The sequence below is a fragment of the Amblyomma mixtum genome, chromosome 2 (genome assembly GCF_055824585.1).
Source record: "Amblyomma mixtum isolate Tamu chromosome 2, ASM5582458v1, whole genome shotgun sequence".
Lineage (NCBI taxonomy): Eukaryota > Metazoa > Arthropoda > Arachnida > Ixodida > Ixodidae > Amblyomma > Amblyomma mixtum.
The window spans coordinates 3,930,085-3,954,280 of NC_143013.1; positions in this window are offsets into that span (position 1 = coordinate 3,930,085).

Below are 24,196 nucleotides of genomic sequence, written 5' to 3' on the forward strand. Positions count from 1 at the left end.
GTTGCGAGCTAGTATTTTGCGAGAGACAGCAAAAGAATGGCTTCCTCTGGAGGAACATGCAGTCTTGGTCATTTTGGAACGAAAACGTAAATATAACCCTCCGCGGTGGATCAGCGGTTGCGGCGCTCGGCTGCTGACCCGAAAGACGCGGGTTCGATCCCGGCCGCGGCGACTGAATTTCTTTGGAGGAGAAATTCTAGAGGCCCGTGTACTGTGCGATGTCAGTGCACGTTAAAGAACCCCAGGTGGTCGAAATTTCCGGAGTCCTTCACTACGGTGCCCCTCATAGTCTGAGCTGCTTCGGGACGTTAAACTCCAATAAAACAATAAAACAAAACAAACAAAACGTAAATAAATAAAGAAACGTGCACTCATTATCAAATGCTTTTTCGTGCTTCGCTTGCGCATCGCAAATCTATGTTGTTGTTCTTGTTGCCTTAGTGGCCTGGCACATACCCACCGCGGGGGATTGGCCACGGTTCAGTGAGGAGAGCCAATAGAAGGTAATTAGGAACCAAGCTAATAGTTTAACTTTGATTGCCAAGCTATTGATTTAACTTTGGGTAAGAATACAGAGAAATTAAAGATGTAATTATAAATAAAAAAATTGAAATAGAAAAATTAAAAGGGCGAAAAGATTAGAGAAATGAATACAAGAAAAATTGCTGAGAGACTTTTCAATGAGGAAATTTTGGATACAATTAGCAAGAGAATCTGTCGGTAGCAGTTATGTAATTATGTAGACATTCGCAAAGTTGATGCAATGCGAAACCTCTGGCGCTAGCACCGAAGGAGAGAAGAAGCGGAACCGTCAAAGTTCCATTCGAGTAATTGGAATTTCTAGATACGTCCTACTCTGATGGCCAAACCTCCGGCAATACAGTAGGAAATGCTCAAATCTATGTCAAATCTATGTAAATGAGTTTTCGAATTATAGGCCTATTTCTGTGCTGCCTGTCATATCAAAAGGATTGGAAAAAGTCATCTGCAAAAGAGTTGTATCGTTCTGTGATAAGCATTCTATAATATCCATCCAGCAGTTTGGTTTCCGGCAGGGTATGTCAACAGAACTGGCCCTTCTCACACAAAAGGAATTTATTATTAAAGGTTTCGAACAGCGAAAATTAACACTAGGCGGCTTTGTAGATTTCTCCAAGGCATTTGACAGAATTAACCACACAACCCTATATTCTAAGCTTGAACATTACGGATTCCGTGGAATACCTCTTGCCTTTTTACAATCATATCTGTCCGCGAGACAACAAAGCGTTTCACTAAAAGAGGAGTCGTCAGCTCTACGCAATATATCTTGTGGAGTGCCCCAAGGTAGTATATTAGGACCCATTCTTTTTACTATCTATATAAATGACATAGTAACAATAAGCAACCAGGCATTATTTGTAGTCTATGCCGATGACACAAGTTTCTTTATTCAGTCAGAGGACATTAGTGAATTATCGTCTTTAGGTAATATTACATTTAGTAAACTGTTAGAATGGGGTAAAGTAAATTCATTAGAAATAAATACGAAAAAAACCAAGGCTGTCCTATTTCGACCTGTGCAAAAAATTCTTGATTACAGTATTTGTTTAAAGATAGGCCAAGAAAAAATAGATACTGTACATGAGGTGAAAACCTTAGGTGTAGTATTTAATGAACATCTAAATTGGGATGCACATGTAACAAATGTGCTTCGCAACTTGGCCAAGGCCTGTGGTGTTCTGTGCAGACTTCGTTACATTGTTCCACCTAAGATAAAGCTAATGTTATATAATGCCTTATTTACCCCACACATCAATTACTGTAGCCTTGTTTGGGCAACGACATCAAAGGCGAACATACACCGGCTATTTTTAATGCAGAAGAAAGCAATCCGTCACATTGCAGGCTTACCGTATGATGGCCATACAACAGAGCTTTTCTCAACATGTAATATAGTCCCTGCTGTACATCTGTACAATTTAAACTTAAGTATGAAGTATAAAATCTCGTTGGCAAAATCCAATACATGCTTTCTCTCGCTGTGCAATCTTAGACAATCTTTGGATGTTCCTTACAACATAAGACACAGAAACATTTGGCTAGTCCCCTTTTCGCGCACAAATAACGGTTTTAATAGATTGGAACATCGCTTGCCAGTATTATTAAACACACTTCAAGACACAGACATGGACATAAGAACATCGTCAAGACCCGCACTCGTTAAATATTTTAGGAATTTAACTGCATGAAGCAATAGATTAAGGACTGGCATTTCCATGTTGTAATTAGAGAAACATTTCTGCATAAATACATTTGTCTGTGTTTCAGATTTCATTTTTGAAGTATGTACATGTATAAATTTTTGTGTATAGAGTTATATATATATATATATATATATATATGTGTGTGTGTGTGTGTGTGTGTTGACTCGGTATAATGCTTTCTGGTGCACGCGCGTAAAATATTATTTGATCGTATTTTGTGCTGTAGTGCAAGAATTTCTGCAGAAACTAATCTAATCATTGTGTGTAATTTTTTGTGTGATTTTAAACCCCTGTACGCTGCCATCAAAGGGGGCAAGGGCCTTAGTCAAGCTGCTTAACTAGCAGCTTTTAGTCCTTGCCCTCACATTTTTTCTGTACCAGGATAAATGTGGAATAAATGAATGTGAACTATCTATTTCTATTTCTCTCTCTCTCTCTCTCTCTCTCTCTCTCGTGTCATTGTTTGCATTGGGAGCAAAATTTTTGGAGCGGAGTTTTCGCGAAAGTCCACTTATCAGATGAGTTCATTAGAAGCAGCGTGGCATGGTTTTCACATCCAGCAATTTTGCGATAAAGAAGTGACAGCTGCTGTGTTGTTGGGCCCAAAGAAACTTCTGAGCAAGGGAAAAGGTCTGTAAATAGGCGCAGCCAGAATTATGGATACTTCATTGTGGCATTGGGTTTTAGGTTCCCGTTCATGTAGCTGGGCGATTGTTTTTGAGCTTATTTGCATGTTTTCTTCAACTTGCATTCGTCGGCGAGGAGGATTTCATGTGCTTTTGTGCGTATGTGTGGAAGTGTGGAGCGAGTATGATAGGCGTGCTTGGCTGCGGCGTTGCTGTGGTGCAGAAAAGCACCCTGGCAGGAAATCAGCCAATTTTTGTTCTGTCTTGCAAGTCAGGATTCCTGACAGAGCCCAAGACAACAAATTCCTGAAACAAAAAAATGGATGCTGGGCTGGAAAAAGTCGGAATCCCTCATTCAAGACGCCTGAATTTTGAACTTGAGCCGCGATTACAAAATATATGGTGGTATATGACAGTTTGACGGAAGGCAGAGACCTGTTATGATCGTGACATGAGACATGTGATGAGTGTTCTACGAGTAATTAACCCCCTAGAACTTCGTTGAGTAAGACTTCGCAGCAATTATGTTCAAAATTTATAAATAGGATTCTGTTTACCCATAAATGCTTGCAGCCAAGGTGTTTCAACTGAAAGATTTAGTTTGTGGCATTTAGGAAGTACATGAACCCAGCAGCATGGCTTTTTTGGCTCGTTGGAGAATTATTGATACACAAACTGTAACGCAGCGCTCATGCTCTTTGTTTCCGCTTCTCTGTCTTCGTCTTCTGTCGAGGGACAGTTTGTGTTCAAGGAGCCAACTAATTTTTGGTTTGGTATTGTCTTCCATGCACAAAACGAGAAAGATCAGATTCCTCGGTGAAAACATTTAAAATAGCCCGAAAACTTTTACTGAAACAGCGACCATTATCTATATGAACACGTTTAACACCCCAGTTTCAGTCATTCTACAATACCAGAACAAAAACAAAGCTCTTCTGCCACACATTTTTCGAATGACTGTAATGGTAGCCTCAATAGGTGATAGAATAAATGCGCCGCTACTTACTTCGCGCTCAGCCAAGTTCTGCTGCACTTTATATTCGTCGCATCCTTCACAGCTAACTAGAATTACTATTAACATCGATAAGTATACCATCTCGAAATAAGCTTGAATGGATACGACTCTCAAGCAGTGCTTCTAGACCGGACACCATACATTGCCCACTCCAGATCCGAATGTTTGTACTTGAACTGGTTTGGTTTATGGCGTTTAACGCTCCAAAGCGAGTCAGGGTTTGAGGTTCTTCAACGTGCACTGACATCACACAGCACAACGGTCTTTAGTATTTTGTCTCGGTTGAAACGAGACCGCGCAGCCTGGATCGAACCCGCGCCTTTCGTTTCAGCAGTCGAGCACCATAACCACTAAGCCACCACGGCAGCTTACCAACCAAACCAAACCAAACCAAACCAAACCACTTGAACTATTGAGAGACCGCCCGCTATACACATCTTTGGGACTCAATAAACTTTGGGAAAGTTTTAGAGTGCTTTTAGAAAACGAGAACGTGCCACAGAGGACACTGGGCCGTCCGCCCATGAGGAGGTAGTCACCCACTCGGAGCCGGTGGTTCAGCACTAAATAGGGTAGCGATCATCTTACAGACGAGACCGGCATTCATAATTGAGAACTTCAATCCGCTTATATACAGACTGCCCGTTCTCGTCAGGTTTCCGACCACAACGCACGCTCGGCGTCCTCATCATTCGGTGAGATGCTACGAGAGGCCTCTCTCTGCTTTTCGTGGTTATTTAGAGATGGTCACCTACTCATTTATTGCGCTTGTTCTTTGCACGATGATTCGCTGTGAGGGATGCATCTGTTCGTTCATGCGGTTCGTCAAACGGCAAATATATCTCGAGATTTCAGGTTGCACAGAATTACTTAAACATATCCACAGAGTGAGAAAAACGATGGATAGAGAATGATGCTGTGGGATATGTGCACCGCAGTCGTTCCCAGCTCGCCTGTTTCACTTTAGCCACAGGTGGCTGCATTTACAATCTGATCAAGGTTTGCACGGATGTTCCAGGAATTTGTCAAATTATTAGCGCTTTTCGCTGTCACACGCAACTCACTAGCATAGAAATATTCCACCGGTTTCTACCACCGGACGGCCCCTGCAAAATATTAAGCAAGTACTGACAGGAAGGAATCTGAGGGAAGAAAAGAGTAAAAATTGATACAGTCAAATGTGACCAGGAAATTGCTTAAATATAGAGGTAACTTCGCTGTAACGGCCATGACCCGCGTGTCTCCCATTAAAGCAGGAATAGCATCTTGATAGAAACGATGCTTGATTTTGTGCGTGCACAATATATAGTAAGTAGAAGAAGCAAAGAAATTTTTTAACTCTGCCCTTCAAAGCACACGGCTGGCTTGAAACTGATAAGGCCAACAGCGTGCTGAGACGGAAGGTCCCGGAGTGACGCAAGAAAGTGCCGAGTGTCGAATGCATCCACGGTTTCAGGGATCGTCACCGCACCTGTCCATCCTCGCGGGTCTTCTGGATTTCTTAATGGGCTCCCCAAGGTCCTCTTTTCTTAGGCTGTGAACTAACTGGACAGGGTCACCGCCGCTGCTATTCGCACGCAGCTCGTTAGCGGTGTTCTTGCTCTCGCTGCTAGTAATTTCCGCACGTCTGTGTCTTTTCCGTCCTCCTTTTGATGCGCCAGCCAGGCTCAAGTTGGACTGAGCGTCGCTGCAAACCCTCCTCAGAGTGGTAGTCGGAGTCCGTTGAACCCTCTTATCAGCGCCCACGCGAGGCCGAAGCGTGCAGTGAAAAAGGAGGATTGTGATGTCCTCAGAAGTGTGTTATGGCGGAGATTAGCCGACACTGGTCTTCTGCATGCTCGCAAAGCCGCCATCTTTGACGCTTGCTGATCAGTCGCGCCCACGTCCGCACGCGGGTATACTCCCTCCTGCGCACGTTCGCCACGGCGCCATTTCATTCACTGACCACAGTCCAAATCAAATGACATGCTCTCGCTTGGGACCCTTGCAAAATTTTTTTGACAGTCTGTAGACTGTCTATAAGTTTCCGTCTATAAAAGTGTATAGGCTCTCTGTAGGCAAATCGTAGAGAACAGTCTACAGGCAGTACGAATCCTACAGACAGTCTATAGACAATCTATAGATTTATGGCCATACACTTTTAGTAGACTTTTTCCTATAGACAGTCAATATACTATGAATAGATAAAACGAAATATCGACAGGAAGGCAATATAGTCTAAAGAAATCTATAACTAAGTCTATAAAAGTCTTAAACGAAGATTTAAGTTGTTCATGCGCCGAAAGTATATTTCTTTCACCAAAAGATGAAGCAGAAGTTTATAGAACATTTATGTCACTAAAAAACAGCAAAGCCCTTGATATTGATAACTCCCAAATTAAGCCTATCAAGTATGTTATAGAATACCTAACACCAGTACTCACGTATATATTCAATCTTTCTCTTGAATCCGGGGAATTTCCAAATGCGATGAAAAAGTCCGGGTGTCAGTTGTATACAAAGGAGGGGATAAAAACGTGCCAGAAAATTACCGCCCAATATCTATAATACCTACATTTGCAAAAGGATTTGAAAAGATATTATATGACCGCTTTAACAAATTCTTTGCAAAGTTCCACCTAATTTCTAATGCACACTTTGGCTTCAGAAAAGGACGCTCTACTGAATTAGCATTATTAGAACTTAAGGAATACATAGTGAAAAATTTTGAAAAGAAACTAATAACTGTCAGCCTTTTCATCGATTTCAGTAAAGCTTTCGATTCTCTGGACCATGATATTCTAACTCATAAGCTCTCAGTTTACAGTATCAGGGGTAAGCTCTATCCTTATTACAGTCCTACTTAACAAGTAAGCAGCAATGCGTATATCTTGCCAACCATCAATCGTCCTTCTTACCAGTCATCATAAGTGTACCGTAGGAAAGTGTGCTAGGTCCTTTATTATTCAATGTGTATATTAACAGTATTGTAAACATTGATAAGACCTTAAAATTCATTTATATGCTGATGAGTGCACAGTTCTACTCTCTGGTGTAGATGTAACTAAACTAATGATCAAATGTAACCAATTACTTCATACCCTTCCTCAGTTGTGTGGTGCTAATATACCCAAAATCAATCCTACAAAATCGAAAGTGACGGTATTTCGACCAAAAAACAAGGCTATCAGGTTTGAAGGTGTTATTACTAGTGCTGGTGAGAAAATTTAAATAGTTCATGAACACACCATACTTGGAGTAACATTTTCTTCTAACCTTACTTGGGATTCACACGTTCAAAAGTTAATAGTCTCTCGTCAGTGACAGGCGCAATCTGTCGCTGCCGCACTTTTCTTCTTTGCAAAATAAAACTTCAGATATATAATGCGCTATTTGCCTCATGCATCAATTACTGTTCCTTAGTTTGGCTCACAACTACTAAAACCAACATAGAGAAAATTTCACTGCAACAAAAGAAAGCCATTCGTCATATTGCGAATCTTGATTACTTAGCTCATACTCGACAAGCTCTCCAGGCGCATAATGTTGTAAGGATTCAAAATATGTACGAATTGCGAATACTGTTGTCATATTATTTCCCTTTCAGCTTCAGATCAGTGGTAGAAGGTACCACACTGCTAAAAGAAAGCCATCCAGTAAACACACGCAACACAGACAAATGGCTAGTACCCTTTTTTCGAACAAACTACAGGCTGCAGACACTAGAATGCAATCTTCCCACAATTCTCAACAAATACAAAGACATGAATAAATCTACCAAAGCTACACTACGTCATTATTTTGTAATGATGTAATCTGATATTCTTTCTCTTAACTAGAAATTTCTTTCCAATTTTCCTATTTGTTTTACAAATTTCTCGTTTAAAGAGTTAATAAAGTATGTATGATTTGCTGTCATTTATTGAATTGATTGAATGCATATTTCCTTGCAGTTAGTGAAACATGCCTGAATTGATATGTTTAGTGTCCTTTTAATATAACTATATGTTCACTGCATTCACTTGAATCCATCATACTCTTTTGTTTCGTTTTATACATTTATCAACTATTTGCTTCTCGATGTATATGAATATTCTTTTAATGTGTGCTGTTATGCCTTGTAACGGCTGGATGGGCCTCGTCAAGCTGTTTACGCACAGCTTTTAGCCCAGGCAGCCGACCAGAACCTTCTGGGAAATAAATTGAATTGCTATTGAATTCAATTGATAGACTCTCTGTAGACCATTTTTATAAGGGTCTATGGAGACCAGCGGCATGTTTGTGCGTGTTGTCAGCATGGGCAGCTCTTCTTGCACAGTTTTAGCACAGCGGAGACTTACTGGCCAACCGGAGCCTTACCGGACGCCGGCTGCGCAACGGCAGTTGGCCCTCCTGACTTCGCCCTTGCCTCTGTGCGTGCGCATGAAGCGTCGGGTAATCTGGTATACGTCTACCTTCTAGCTATGCTAAAGAACTCCATTCTGTGACCTTGCCGCATGTCGTGGAACTTGAATAGCTTCACGTCGCTACCGTGAGATTATTATAGGACGGACCATCATGTCTTGTGACACCTTTCGGTATAAAATTATACGTACGCGATCTAGTAAACGTTTCATTAAACAGATAAATTTGTTTGAGTAGTCCTCGCTGTAGTGGTGTTTGCAACACAATAATAAAATAGCAAACCGGACACGGTGAGTCATCTAGTTTGTTAAACCAGTCATTTCGTAGTAGAGGCGTTAGACTGTATCCGCAACAGCCGTGTACAGGAAAAAAAAAGGCATACTTTTCAGCTACCTTCCTCACAAGAAATGCCACAGAGTGTGTTTATTTTGCTTAAATGAACTAGAGACTTCTTTTACGCGGCAATCATTAAAATTGGTAGATTGGTTTCTGAGGAAAGGAAATGGCACAGTACTTCTCTCACATATCTCGGTGGGCACCTCAACCGCGCCGTAAGGGAAGGGAAGAAGGTTGAGTGAGAGAAGGAAGAGAGAAAGAGTCGCCGTAGTGGAGGTCTCCGCAATAACTTCGACCGCCTATGGATATTTAACGCGCACCGACATCGCACGGCACACGGGCGCCTTTTGCGTTTCGCCCCAGTCGAAAAGCAGCCGCCGCGGTTGGGTTCGAACCCGGGTACTCCGGCTCGGTAGGCGAGAGCCTTAACCACTGAGCCACCGCGGCTGGTAAATCGAACAGTTTTCTTGACATTACATGCAGCCCAAAACACGGAATTTCTGTCAGAAAAAACTTTACTTCTTGAGTTCTTTCAAAGAAATTAATTCAGAAACGCACACACGCTCAACACCTGTGTGTTCCTTTGTAAACTATTTTAAGTAATTTCACTTTGCATGTCACATCACAGCGGCATTCCTTGAGTGCTCTCGAGCGCAATGCTTATGTTTTGGCTCAACTTCATGCCCAGAAGATTCGGACCAGTCCACACAGCAGAAAATGTGCAGTAATGTGAAACGAAAAACGCCTCCAAAGTCAACTGCGGTGTTCCTTGTGTGCTCTCAAGCGCAACGTTTATGTTTTGGCTCAACTTCGTGCCAGAATATTCAGACATGTCCACACAGCAGAAAATGGGCAGCAATGTGAGGCGACAAACTCCTTCACAGCCAGCTGCCCCAATGTGAATTGGTGACAGCCGTTGTCTCGCAGGATGCGCAAGTTGCACACCTCAGAACGAGAATACGCTGAGAAAGGCATCACGGCCTAAAACTTGGAATTCATGCTCAGCGACAAGATGCCCGCGAAGACCGGCATGAAAACCACGTGCCTATGTCTTAGCAGTTTTCGCTCGCTTGAAGTTACTCAGAAAAAAAGCAAAAACAAATGCTGGTGACTTTCAACAAAAACATTCACTGCGGTGACTGCGTTCGTACCTAGCGATAAGAAACTCTGTCGTCGACTACACCAGACAGCATTCATCGGAGCGGAAACAAAGCCTGAATCGCGTAAGCTTATGTGGCTTTTGGTGATGCACAATTTTATTCAGTAAAGCAGAAAGTTGGGCTAGTTGGCATCGATCCATCTAAAAACGACGCACAGAAAAACACGCAGAACACGGGGAGAACGGACAGGACAAGAGCGCCCTCTCCGTTCTCCCTGTGTTCTGCGTGTTTTTCTGTGCGCCGTTTTTAGATTAATTTTATTCGTAGAGAAAAAAAAATGATTTCACTCGGCTTATCTTATCTCAGTTTACTTCATGGGGACTTTGGTTCGTTTTCCTGTTAAAACAAAGAGTGAACTTGAAATAATATTATGAGCTAATTGAAAGAATTTTGCCATACTTCAGCTCTTTTATTGAAAGCATCAATTTCGCCCACAGTCTTCACGCTTTCCTCAGTTATTGTCATTCCTACCAGTGTCCCGTTGCCCAATGCTTCGTCTAACCTCTCATCAGAAACCTTGATTCTATAAGGTGTCGCAGCTCACCAGGCACCAAGAACGCGCCAAACTGCTATGCGCGACTTATCGTGTTTTGTTCAGCGGCAGCTGCTAAGCCCCTGTTCCTGGGCTTCGCGTCGTCGTCATGATGGAGCTGGTGGTGGTGGTGATAGCAGTAGTAGTAGCAGCAGTAGTAGCAATAGTAGTAGTAGTATTAGCAGTAGTAGTAGGTGTAGTGGTAGTAGTAGTAGCAATAGTAGTAGTAGTATTAGTAGTAGTAGTAGTAGGTGTAGTGGCAGTAGGAGTAGCAATAGTAGTAGTGGTAATATTATTAGTAGTAGTAGTATTAGTAGTAGTAGTAGGAGTAGTGGTAGTGTAATAGTTGTAGTAGTAGTAGTAGTAGTAGTAGTAGTAAGGGTAGTAGTATGTTGTACTAGTCTTTGGTGTAACCGATGGGTGCATACCCATGGGAACCACTCGGACTGGGGTTACTGTGGAAGGAGGGGGGTATCATGTGAGTGGAGAAATCCACAACCTTTGGGTGCACCCATCTGTTAGGGATTCCTCCACTCACGCCCTGCGGATGGTTCCGACGGTAACCACCATGGTGGCTGCTACCGGAACCGTCTAGACCATGGTTACCGTAGTAGGAAGAGGGAGAGAACGGCGAGGATGCAGGAATGTACAATGCTCCATCTGCGGCAGATGCCGCAATGAAATTGCTCCAAATAAAATACAACTCCCACCTGCCCAGCGTGGCGTTGCGCGTGATCCTTACGGGAGGGGGAAGAGCAACCTCGGTCTCACAAGCCGCAACGTCGGGTGTGTTTTAAACAGCCACCTGCCGGGGAAGTGGCGACTCCCCGCCGTTTATGAATCTAAAGCAGAGAAATACTACTTCCGCATATATAGGCTCGTAGGCCAAACGTAGGCAAAAATGAAAGAGCGCTTGCGCGGGAGGTATCTCTAGTGCTTTCGCCTAACACTCTTAAGGGTAGGTTAGCGTTACGTCATGGTGAAAGAAAGAACAACGTCCGTGTCAGTGAAGTGATACGCAAAGAGGACCCTAAGGTGATAAGGGCCGTCGCATTACACTCTTAAGGGTAGGTTAAGCTTATGTCATCGCGAAAGAAAGAACAACGTCCGTGTCAGTGAAGTGATACGCAAAGAGGACCCTAAGGTGATAAGGGCCGTCGCATTACACTCTTAAGGTTAGGTTAAGCTTATGTCATGGTGAAAGAAAGAACAACGTCCGTGTCAGTGAAGTGATACGCAAAGAGGACCCTAAGGTGATAAGGACCTTCGCATTACTCTCTTAAGGTAAGGTTAAGCTTATGTCATCGCGAAAGAAAGAACAACGTCCGTGTCAGTGAAGTGATACTCAAAGAGGACCCTAAGGTGATAAGGGCCATCGCATTACACTCTTAAGGGTAGGTTAAGCTTATGTCATGGTGAAAGAAAGAACAACGTCCGTATCAGTGAAGTGATACGCAAAGAGGACCCTAAGGTGATAAGGGCCTTCGCATTACACTCTTAAGGGTAGGTTAAGCTTATATCATGGTGAAAGAAAGAACAACGTCCGTGTCAGTGAAGTGATACGCAAAGAGGACCCTAAGGTGATAAGGACCTTCGCATTACACTTTTAAGGGTAGGTTAGCGTTACGTCATGGTGAAAGAAAGAACAACGTGCGTGTCAGTGAAGTGATACGCAAAGAGGGCCCTAAGGTGATAAGAGCCGTCGCATTACACTTTTAAGGGTAGGTTGAGCTTATGTCATGGTGAAAGAAAGAACAACGTCCGTGTCAGTGAAGTGATACGCAAAGAGGACCCTAAGGTGATAAGGGCCTTCGCATTACACTCTTAAGGGTAGGTTAAGCTTATGTCATGGTGAAAGAAAGAACAACGTCCGTGTCAGTGAAGTGATACGCAAAGAGGACCCTAAGGTGATAAGGGCCGTCGCATTACACTCTTAAGGGTAGGTTAAGCTTATGTCATGGTGAAAGAAAGAACAACGTCCGTGAAGTGATACGCAAAGAGGACCCTAAGGTGATAAGGGCCGTCGCATTACACTCTTAAGGGTAGGTTAAGCTTATGTCATGGTGAAAGAAAGAACAACGTCCGTGTCAGTGAAGTGATACGCAAAGAGGACCCTAAGGTGATAAGGGCCGTCGCATTACACTCTTAAGGGTAGGTTAAGCTTATGTCATGGTGAAAGAAAGAACAACGTCCGTGTCAGTGCAGTGATACGCAAAGAGGACCCTAAGGTGATAAGGGCCGTCGCATTACACTCTTAAGGGTAGGTTAAGCTTATGTCATGGTGAAAGAAAGAACAACGTCCGTGTCAGTGAAGTGATACGCAAAGAGGACCCTAAGGTGATAAGGGCCGTCGCATTACACTCTTAAGGGTAGGTTAAGCTTATGTCATGGTGAAAGAAAGAACAACGTCCGTGTCAGTGAAGTGATACGCAAAGAGGACCCTAAGGTGATAAGGGCCGTCGCATTACACTCTTAAGGGTAGGTTAAGCTTATGTCATGGTGAAAGAAAGAACAACGTCCGTGTCAGTGAAGTGATACGCAAAGAGGACCCTAAGGTGATAAGGGCCGTCGCATTACACTCTTAAGGGTAGGTTAAGCTTATGTCATGGTGAAAGAAAGAACAACGTCCGTGTCAGTGAAGTGATACGCAAAGAGGACCCTAAGGTGATAAGGGCCGTCGCATTACACTCTTAAGGGTAGGTTAAGGTTATGTCATGGTGAAAGAAAGAACAACGTCCGTGTCAGTGAAGTGATAGGCAAAGAGGACACAGGGCTGATGAAGGGACGTATTAACGATGTAGCGTCGTACGCTTCAGGCGGAGCCTACGTGTTCTCTGAAGTTTTTTTTAACGCGAAATAACGTAGCTACCGTGCAAATAGTGCTACGTAACGTTTTTTTTTTATATTCCCAAAATAAGTCTTGGAAAAGCTTCATAACAGCGGGCTTATACCTTCCTGTATCGATCCAAGCAGTAGGGGCTAGCAGTAGGGATGCAACAGGAGTAGGTCGAAAGCTTTCATCATGGCGAGCAAACGCTAAATCCACTGTTTTGGTAGGATATTAATGTTTTTATTAACAAATTTCTTGGTGTTAGAATAAAAAGTTTGTCTAAAACTGGCGCCTAGTTACGCACTTCTTTTTTGTTAATTTCCTCTTCTATAGGGAAGGCTTAGCAGGCAAGGTAAAATGCTTGCGCAGATTATTCGTTGCTCTAGTGTAGTACCATTTACGTAAAAAAACAACGGTACATAGCGAAATGTATAACACCATGGAGGCTTAAGGACCGCTCGTCCCACGCACTTGCGTGCGTGTGCTCGGGATGATACTTGATGCGTCCGTAGAGTGCGGGAGAGCTTCCTGTTTCGGCAGTGCAACCAAAGGCACCCAAACAGAAGAGGAGAAGGTGCGACAGAGTGGCAACAAGCATGCTTTTGATCGCAGCAGCAGTGCTCGATGAGGACCGAACAACCCTCTAGTGGGGGTAGGCCTGCGTGAGCGTTGCCGCTATGAGAAGTGGCTGCAGGGCCCTCTAGATGTGTGCTTCCGCCGGCCATGGCCAACCGTTGAGACATATCCGGACTACAGCTTTCCAAATTCGGCAATGGCGGTAGCCTACTTCTTCCGAAAGGTTTAGCCGGATGCACAAGCGGAATTTCTCTTTCCTTTTTTCGTTTTCTTTCTTTCTGTCTTGGTTTCACAATATATTTCTTTCTGTCCTTCTTCCTTTTCTTTTGTTACTTTTCTTCTGTTTTGTCTTTCCTCGTTCCCGGTCTTCCTTCTTACTTTCCTTCTTTCCTTCCTTCTTTCCTTCTTTCTTTCCTTCTTTCCTTCTTTCTTTCTTTCCTTCTTTCTTTCCTTCTTTCCTTCCTTCTTTCTTTCCTTCTTTCCTTCCTTCTTTCTTTCTTCCTTTCTTTCGTCTTTCTTTATTTCTTTCTTCATTTCCTTCCTTCCTTCTTTCTTTCTTCCTTTCTTTCTTCGTTTCTTTCTTTCTCTCTTTCTTTCATTCTTTCGTTCTTCCTTTCTTTCTTCCTTTCTTTCTTGCTTTCTTCCTTTCCTTCATTCCTTCTTTCTTTCTTCCTTTCTTTCCTTTCGCCTTTCTTTCCTTCTTTCTTTCTCTCTTTCTTTCTTTCTTTCTTTCTTTGCTTCTTAATTTCTTCATTTGTTTCATTTTCAATTATCTCTTTTCATACACCAAGTGGAATAAAAGCTGAACGCTCCTGGCCTGACAGGGCTTCCGCCCCAGGGAGCATCATCGGCATGTAGTGCAAATATATGCGCAAGAAAATAAAGCTTTTAATGCCGGTTATGAAGTCTAATGAATTTAAGCCATTGACTGCACCGCTAGAGTACCCGTAACGTTTGTTGAGTTATCTCAATGCTGGCGTGACGTAAGTGTTCCATCTCTGTATTGGAATATTAGTTGTGTCGCGCTTGTAGGTTCCGCCATGGCGTTGCCGAATAAAAAAAAACACGAAAACAACGCTATTCTTGGTATTCTTCCGCACGTGGGTTTACCGGCGATACGTGACTCGGACTGTTAACTGAAAGAAATCAGGAGCCGTGCCCTTCAGTACGTTCCTGCGATCGAAATAATGCAGTTTAATTCATCCGTTTTGAGTCACTTAGAAATAAGTAATGCGGTGCAGCTGTTCCAGGGTCAATCCAGAAGTTGTATTTTTTTCGGTAACGAAAAGGGATAGTTAATTCTACCATATGAAAATCTAGCGGCATAGAAAGAAAATCAAAGCTTTGTACGTTGCTTTTCCAGGAATGTGAACACTGTCATCCACCGCTGGAAAGTATTAGGATAACTACCTTTTTGCAGAGTCTACTAAAATTTATGAGCCTACCTACTCCGCTACCGCCTAAGTGGATGCCACTGTGCGCGTCTTTTCAAACTAGCGCTTTTGCACAAGCGGGCAGGTGTGAGCGTGGATCGCTTTTGGAGTCATTTACCAATTGTACTGCGTCAGTTAGTGCCTGTGTGGAATCTCTAAAGCTTTGTGTTCGGCTACCAAGACGCTGTTTTTCTTACCAATTAATTCATGTTACACTATACAATAACGAGCCCAATTAGTCACTAATTTTATGTAGAGGCGCGGCCATAAGTAAACGAAGCACGCTATTGCGTTCGAAGTGCAATCACGCTTTCTCCACTGGCAATGACGAAGTGTTGTTTGTCTACAAGAAAGCCCACCAACCTCCGCTACCAGCATGCGCGCACCACTGCTGAAAATTTCAATTAGGTGACGCGTGAAAAATATTTAAAGATGGTTGCGTGCTCCGTTCACTTTTGTCCGCGCCTGTACAGCGTACTTTTGTCAGCGATGAAAAGTCGGAATTTATAGCTGCGGCTTGAATTCATCTGAAAGGCTCGCTAAGTACCCGCTTTCCCTGTTTCCAAAGCAACGCCTTGTTGGAATGCTCATTGTTCTGCCAGACTGCCGGCGGTTGGCCCCCATTCAGCCCACTTATCGATGCAAATGACCTAGTTAGCTGGTACTTCCCGAAGTTCTTCGCGGTGGGGCGTCTTAAAACTGCATTACGACAGGCGGAAGTCAGCCAATCAAGTTATCGCACACGAGACGACATGCATACGCTTCCTGGAAGTGAGGAAGGTATTTCGACACACCACGAACTATGGTTAAATCCGGAGGATCGTTAGCAGTGTTGTTTGGTATAAGTTGCATGGTTTCCTACGTTAGCGTTTATCGTGCGGTTGAACTGGTCTGCTTCCGTTCGGGATTGTTTTTATATAGTGTTCTAGTATTGAGCGATTGCTATCGTTGCGTAATTTCAGTTAGCCTCACCTGATCACCTGGCAGCAGTAATTAACCAAACCGGTTGCTGCGTTCGTGTTTTTGTTCAAAGCACTCTGAACACCTGGTTGGTTGAGTCCGAAGCAAGCAAGAGACATCCCTCGTAGCACTCAAAAGTTTCCGACAATCGCGGCTCGCGCACAAAACGGTGCTGAGAAGAAAAACTGGTGTTTTTGGCTTAATGAAAGATAGTTTGAATTGACAATGGTCTGTTAAAACAGCGGAAGTAGGCAATCAAAATTCACTTCGAATTACAGCTCACTGAGACCGCCACACTAAGATTGTTTTTGAGGTTGTTTAAATTTAGGAGTAATCGCCGCGTATTCTGTTATTACGAAATTCATTAAAGTGTAAACGCCTTTGAATTCAAGCTCTCAAAATGTATTTCAAAAGAAGCAATGCAAAGAAGAAACCTCCAGAGAAGTTCCTGTACGGCGTTGCGGCTCTTTCATCCCGGAATCATTTTCATGAAATGCTCAAAGATGACCACCAAACATTTGGAATTTTTAGTCCACTGAGCACACGAAGAAAACGCTTAGAGAGCATTTAGACTGTAGAGGAGGCGTAAGAGAGATTCAACTTCTGTGGAAAACTAGCTCAGATCTCGAACGCAAAAAACAAACTGAGGCAACTTTTCTTATTGCAGTGCCTTTTATAGAAAAAAAAAACAACTTGTAGTAATGAGGCGGCTTTCAGAGCCGCTATTTCCTGAGCGGTTTAAAGTAATGGAGAGCGCATGGTGAGTAGTTCTCACCGGTACGGCTGCTACAGAGATACACTAACGAGCCTTGACTTGCTTACAGTGCCAATTTTAAAACGTGGCTTAGCAGTGCATAGAAAATATAGCGGTGGCATTTAGATGTGAGAATCACCTTTGAGTATAAAAAGCTGTTCAATTTCATACCTTTAAATTATTTACTGGCATACACCATTACTGCCGTGAATGTACACCTCACACTGCAGAAATCTTAGCAAGCGATAGCAACCTCTGTGAAGAGTGACAAAATTTTATTAGCCATGGCCTTTATGGTTATCCGTTGGTAAGACTACTACAAAACCAGGTGGTTTTATTTAGAATCCTATCAGAACTCCACAGGTCTGGCAGTAAGGAAAAGAAATAATGAGGGGATATCGAACATGCTTATGCAGTGTCCCTGCTTTTCGCACATGCAGCTTGATAACCATACTGCTGCCTCTCCAGCACTCAATTCATTACGACTGAAGCTTTGATTAATGACTTTATTAAGGAAGAAAGGACGGCATCCCCCAATTTATGGACCACATATTTTTCCTCACATTATGGAGGTTCTAAGAGGTCTGGCACCGCAAGGCCTCCAATGAAAGAAAATATTCGTGAAAATTTTCCCTTCATTTCTTAAGAAAAATACCTTGCAGCTATGGTTTCTTCGCCTTCAGCTAAGCTTCGCAAATACTCTGAGTACGGATTGCCATCCGCAAATACTTGCCAGAGTTAGAGTAGTGGTTACAACATTAATATTGTTTAAGGTAATGCATTAGCCTGATCTCAGTGCAATCAAGCTGACGTGGAACCTGGAACCTCCTTCATCATCCAGGTACTGGTGACGTTCCTCTGGAAGCTACAACAGTGTGTCCGAGGGTAGACTCAAAGGCAGCTTATAAATTGAAAAACATTCAGTATGACGTCCCTTGGACATTATAACAGAAAAGTTTGAGCTTAATTATTTCTTCTCGATGGCGTTACACTTCAGTAGGGTTTTAACGTAAACAGGAAACACCTGTTACCACCATAACCTGTCAAAGCTATTTCATGATCCTGTCGTAGATGATCTTGTTTTAGCAGCGTCACAGAACTGACCGCGATCTGATAGTCTCCGTAGACTTCGCTCATCTCCGCCCCTGAGAAACAAATCTTAGTAACCATTTTTGCAAGATACGATTTCACCTATGAACCACCTTCCCTAGCCAACTGTCGCTATTTTCGAAAATAGTTCACTTGAAAGGTTCGATTCCGGCCGCGGTGGTCGAATTTCGATGGAGGCGAAATTCTAGAGGCCCGTGTACTGTGCGATGTCAGTGCACGTCAAAGAACCCCAGGTGGTCGAAATTTCCGGAAACAAACAAAGTTCACTTGAAATAACCCCCCCCCCCCTCATTTTCTAAACTGACAAGACCATGCCTTTTGTTTCACAAACCACCGAACCATTCAGAATGTTCGGTTGCGTTTGTAAAATAGACCGCGCGTTACTTCCCTTCCTGGTTTTCGTTGTTGCGCAATTTCTCTTTCCCTTTTTGGATGTTACATAAACCAATTTCATATATAGTGTAACGTCTGAACAGTTAGGCATGCTGCTGCAGATTGCAGCTGCTATGGTCGCTTTCCCTATGTCCTTGTAGTACACGTGTACCACGTGCATGCGTGGTTGCAGAACGCGTTAGTGGTAAAGTCACAGTGGCAACAGGGTCTAATATGGTCTGAACGTTGCAATGTATGTGTATTATATGGCGCTATATACTCCTAACTTATCCTAGGTTGTCAGAAGGGGGCTGCGGATCGCTCACCTTATTGAGGCTGGCTCTGCCTACCGGATCTCCCTTCCGCCTAGCTCGTGAAAGCTAGTCTCGCGAGAAGGCAGCAAAATGAGAGATGCCCGTGTACTCTGCCGTGTCAGGGACATTAAAATATCCCCGGTGATCGAAATTATTCCGAAGCCCTCCACCATGCCACCCCTATCTCTCTTTCTTACCTCCCTCCTCCCTTCCCTCATCACGGTAAAGATTCGAAAGTGGTCGACCCCTGTACCACACCTTTCTTTCTTTCTTTCTTTCTTTCTTTCTTTCTTTCTTTCTCTCTTTCTTTCTTTCTTTCTTTCTTTCTTTCTTTCTTTCTTTCTTTCTTTCTTTCTTTCTTTCTTTCTTTCTTTCTTTCTTTCTTTCTTTCTTTCTTTCTTTCTTTCTTCTTTCCTTTCTTTCTTTCTTTCTTGCTCTTTCTTTCTTTCTTTCTTTCTTTCTTTCTTTCCTTCTTCCTTTCTTTCCTTCTTTCTTTCCTCCTTTCTTTCTTTCTTTCTTTCTTTTTTCCTTTCTTCCTTTCTTTCTTTCTTCCTTTCTATCTTTCTTTCTTCCTTTCTTTCTTTCTTCCTTTCTATCTTTCTTTCTTCCTTCCTTTCTTTCTTCATTTCTTTCTTTATTCGTTCAGTCTCGCCTTCCTCCATTTTCTCTCGGCGCGGTTGAGGTGTCCACTTCCTCCTTCCTCTCTTCCCGAATGTAATACCCGCCGCGGTCATTCAGTGGTTAGAATGCTAGACTGATGACCCTGGTTGAAACCTAGGCCCGCAGGCGGTGTTTCGATGGAGGCGAAACGCAAAAGGTGCGCTTGTGTTGGGCGACGTCAGTGGACGTTAAAGACCTCTACTTAGTCATAATTATTCCAAAGGCCTCCGCTACAACGCCTCCTTCTCTCCTCCTTCTTTCGATCCCTTCTCATCCCTCCCTTCACGGCGCAGTTGCGGCTTCTCTAACAAATGCGCCAAAGGGCACGGTCACAAGTCCCACCTGCCGCGCTTTGAGGCCGGTGTCATTATCGGATCTGCACGACAAGAGGATTGTTTCGCTCGTGTTGCGGAGGTGTGTTGCCACGCTATTCATGCTGTGCAGCAGACGGCGCCTTTGGCATTTAGCCTCAATCAAAATGCGGTCGCCGCAGCCGAGGCTTGATCCCGTGGCCTCGTTCTCAGCAGCCAAAGCCATAAACCAAAGAGACACCAAGGCAGAAGAAGTGCGCATGCGACATTTAGAAGTTATATTACTTTCATTACTTTGTTCTTGCATGTTTTTTTTTCCTGAAACGACTATTCTCCATTATTCCTACCCGAACCTAGAGAATATTCAATATATACATACAGATCACATTGATGAACGTTTCGAAAAGCGTCCGTATATAGCTTTTAATTTACTTTTCTGTCACAAAACGTCTAAAACGTGAGAGTGGTCACCACGCTCGGCTGCCGAGACCAAAGGTGCGGTTTAAATCCTAGCAGTGGTTGTCTCATTACGATGGTGGCGCAACATAAAAGGCCCCTGTGGGCTGGGTTATGTGAGCGCAGGGTAATTATCCCCATCAGTGGTGTGAAATAATGAGGAGCCCTCCACTCTCTTTCTCCATTTCTTCCATCACGGCGCTGCTCGGGCGCCCACAGCGTGCTGACAAAGTTAATGGGCCCGTTGCTTTCTTCAAAACCACTTTTCAGGAGGATCACAGAAAACATGATCTTCCATTAATCGATATTCTCTTCTGATGTGTCGTAATAAACCGCTCGCATATATATACTTGCAAAGCAGTCGTATTAGGAAGGACGGTGTTCGCAGCGAGTAAAGCCCTTAAGGTTTACTGAGGTTCCTTCGAGACACGACCAATATCTCCCTTAGTTCCGCTAGTGCCTTCAGACCACTATACCTCGGAGGAATTAAGGCGACGGTTCCCTTTTAATTAAGCGAGAGAGCTTCATAAGGACTCGGGGAAGACAGCTCGGCAGTATTGGACGGTGACTCAATAAGTCGACACAGAGTTATCCCAAAATACCTTGCGTTCCCTTGGTCGAAAAAGAAATGTACTCAAAGTAAACATTCCCGGCTGAAAGTTCTCCCAGGCAGTTCTTTCTGTTTGCCACCGTACAGAAAGAAAGTCAGTCTCGTCTGGGTTCTGTTTGCACGCCAACGTTACAAAGCACATTGGGACAACCAGCGCCACTCGCGTTCCTAGTTATTCTCTATATACATAGGTTGCGAGAACATGAACTGTCTTACTGCTTCAAACAGTATATAGCGAAGTATAGGCTCCGTCACGGAGAGATATTTGACTCGGTGTTTCGATCGGAGGGCCGTTCTTTTTCTTGCGACTGACCGATCGAAACGTGGAGTAAAATAAATGTTTCAAATATATATATATATATATATATATATATATATATATATATATATCCCCTGTGTCCCTTGGTTTCTCTGGCTGTTGGCTTCTCTCTCGTATATATATATACGAGAGAGAAGCCAACAGCCAGAGAAACCAAGGGACACGGGGGATATTAATTTATTTATTTAATTTGTTGTGTTGATCAATTTAGAATATTACTAAGTATGTTATCGCTTAAAGCTAATTGATTAGAAAAGGAGAAGAAAAAAACAATCACATGCCGCCGATGGGAACCGGCGGGAACCGGTGGCATGTGATTGTTTCTTCTCGCGAGAGCCCTGCCACCTAGTCTTCGTCTTTGCACATCATCGGACACATCTTCTTCTTTATTCTTACAATATATGTAAATATATACAGAACTGAATGAAAACAGATGTGGGGAAGAAACACTGCCCTTCTAGACATTTCAGCTTGGTACCGGTTTCGTCTGAAGGCCATTATTTTTTCTGCAGACGAAGGCCGGCTCCCGGCCGCAGCGTCAAGTAGTGCGTTTCTTCACCACGTCTGTTTTTTTAAGAGTATTGCCAACCTAGCGCTAGGAACTTTTTCTACCTACCTCTCTCTCTCTCTCTCTCTGTATATATATATATATATATATATATATATATATATATATATATATGACCCAGTGGCTACAGGAAGCCCACTGATAGACAACAGTACCTCCATTACAAGAGCTGCCACCCACGCCACTGCAAAACCTCTATTCCATACTCTCAGGCCATCAGATTCAAACGAGTGTGCTCACGCTCAGAAGATTTTAAGGATAATTCTAATCGTATGCGGGAGGTTTTGAATAATCAGCGCTATCCGCTCTCTATTGTCGACGATGCAATTAGAAAAGCGGAAGAGAGAAATCGTAACGAACTGTTTGGGGATCCCGCGTCAGCAGCTCCCAATGAACACCGCTCTAATCTAGTCTTAACCTTTGCGAACAACCTTCCGAATGTAAACAAAATTCTAAGAAAACATTTTAACATCATCGAACAAAGCGACCGACTCTCAAAGACTTTCCCAACGGCTCCACGGGTCACCTACCGACGACCAAAAAATTTGCAAAATTATGTGGTTCACTCTACTATAAGTAAACAAGAGCCTGTAGGTTGCGTGCCTTGCGGGAAGAATCGGTGTCAAGTTTGCAAGCACATGCAGAAAACGACGTTGGCTCAGAGCACACACTCTAATTTCAAACACTCCATTCGAGAGAACTTGAATTGTGACAGTAGTAACGTACTGTACATGCACGAGTGCGGCAACTGTCAAATGCAATACATTGGCCAGACCGAGAATCCGTTCCGAATTCGATTCAATAATCACCGCGCGCATGCCAAATCACTTCCTCTCCTCCCCCTGTCGAAACACGTCCGTCAAGAAAATCATGATTTCGACAAAATTAGTCACTCTGCTACAGAGCGGTTTCAAAAATACCCGTGAGCGGGAACAACGGGAGTCATACTTTATTTTCAAATTTATTACGGTGCAGGCCGGTATAAATGAGAACCCCGGAGCTCTCTCCGCACTTCACAAATCAGAGGCCCAGTGAGATTCACCGCCTCCTCGACTGAATCGCCTGAGGTCATACCATTTTGAGTGTTTGCGTCTACATGCCGCCTGTCTCCTACCCCAACCTTTCTTTTCTTCCTTATGACCAAACATTGCTGCTGAAACGACTTCTGCTGTAAACCATAAGGGGGCCTTCCACCCTCCCCCCTTTTTTTAAATGCCATTTCAAATAGAACGAAAAGAATGATACTCAATACATTACATTGGTTTGCGAACGAGGATTGGGAGTGTTGCTATACACTAATATAGTTGTGGATCACTGTGAATCCCGTTCGTCGGTCGTCCAGCTAGATAGCCCAGTTTTCTACTTGCCTGCCTTACGAGGGCGCAGGGCGCTAACAAGGGGCCGTAAGTGAATTTGGGCTACCTCGTGTTTTTCAAAAGGGTGAGGTAGATGAGGGAGGTACTTAGCAAGCCACCCTTCCCCCCCCCCGTTTTTCACTTTTTTGCAAGTTCTCATGCCTCCTTTCCTTTCCTTTTTTTCCTTTTTTTCCTTTTTTTCCTTTTTTCTTCTTTTGTTTCCTTCTTTTTTTCTTCTTTTTATTTTTCTTGCTCTGCATACGCCCCCTTTTTCTCTCGTTTTTTCGTTGCTCTGCGCCCCACTTCGCTCCTTGGAAAGGGCACCTCGTCGGCGGCGCGGTGTCTTTGCGAGGGGGCTCGCGGCTGACGAGTGGCGGCCGGGGGCTGGCGCTGGGTCTCCGCGGGGCCCAGCCATGGGATCAGGTTTCCGTCCGGCGTCTGGCCGGTTAACTCTCCGTCTATGTGATCGCGCCGCCGCCGTAACTCACATTCAAACAGTCAGTAACCACACTTCTGTCGGGCGGTTGGCACTGTGATGCAACGGGCGCGATAATGTTTTCTTCCCGCGTGTTCGAACGTCCCGCTCCCGCCGAAGGAAGCCTCCGCCCACAATATTTCTTCTCAACCATGGAGGAAGGAAAAAAAGAGGAGAGGCCGTCACGTGACATTTTGTGAAGCCGGAAACAAGCTCGGCGCCATCTTACTCCGGCGGGCTTCTGTTTACATTTCGCCGCCGCGCAGATTGCGCGCGCGTTTCAAAGCCAACGAAGGAGCGTGCTACCGCATGGGCGCAGGCCCCCGCGCGAGTGGCGCTTGGCTGCTTGCCGGTTTAGGGTGCCCTATGCTGGTGTTCGTCAGCGGAAAAGTTAGTAAAGCGGAAATACCCGTGTCAGACAGGCGGCTACTTCCAGTTACTGCTTCGTACTGCGTCGTATTCGTGCTGTCTCCGACTGCTCGGCCCTGGTCACAATTAGTAGCAGCCGGGAAAAATGCTTATCTCAACTCCTGCAAGCGCAGGAAGTGACCTCCGCTTTCAATTACTGCGGTGACCCATCTTGACATGCAGTACCCGTCGCCACTTTTGGCTACGTTTTTTTTTTTTCTGACGGTGGAGATTATAAGCTTCGGTGTTCCTCTCCCGTGTGCTTTCCTTTTGCCTTTACTACGTACAGGTGAATACCAACCTTTACCACCCGATTTTTGGCCGATCCCCCAGAGTGGGTATGTGCCATTCTGTCGTAGGCTACAACAACAACAACCACTGAGGGAC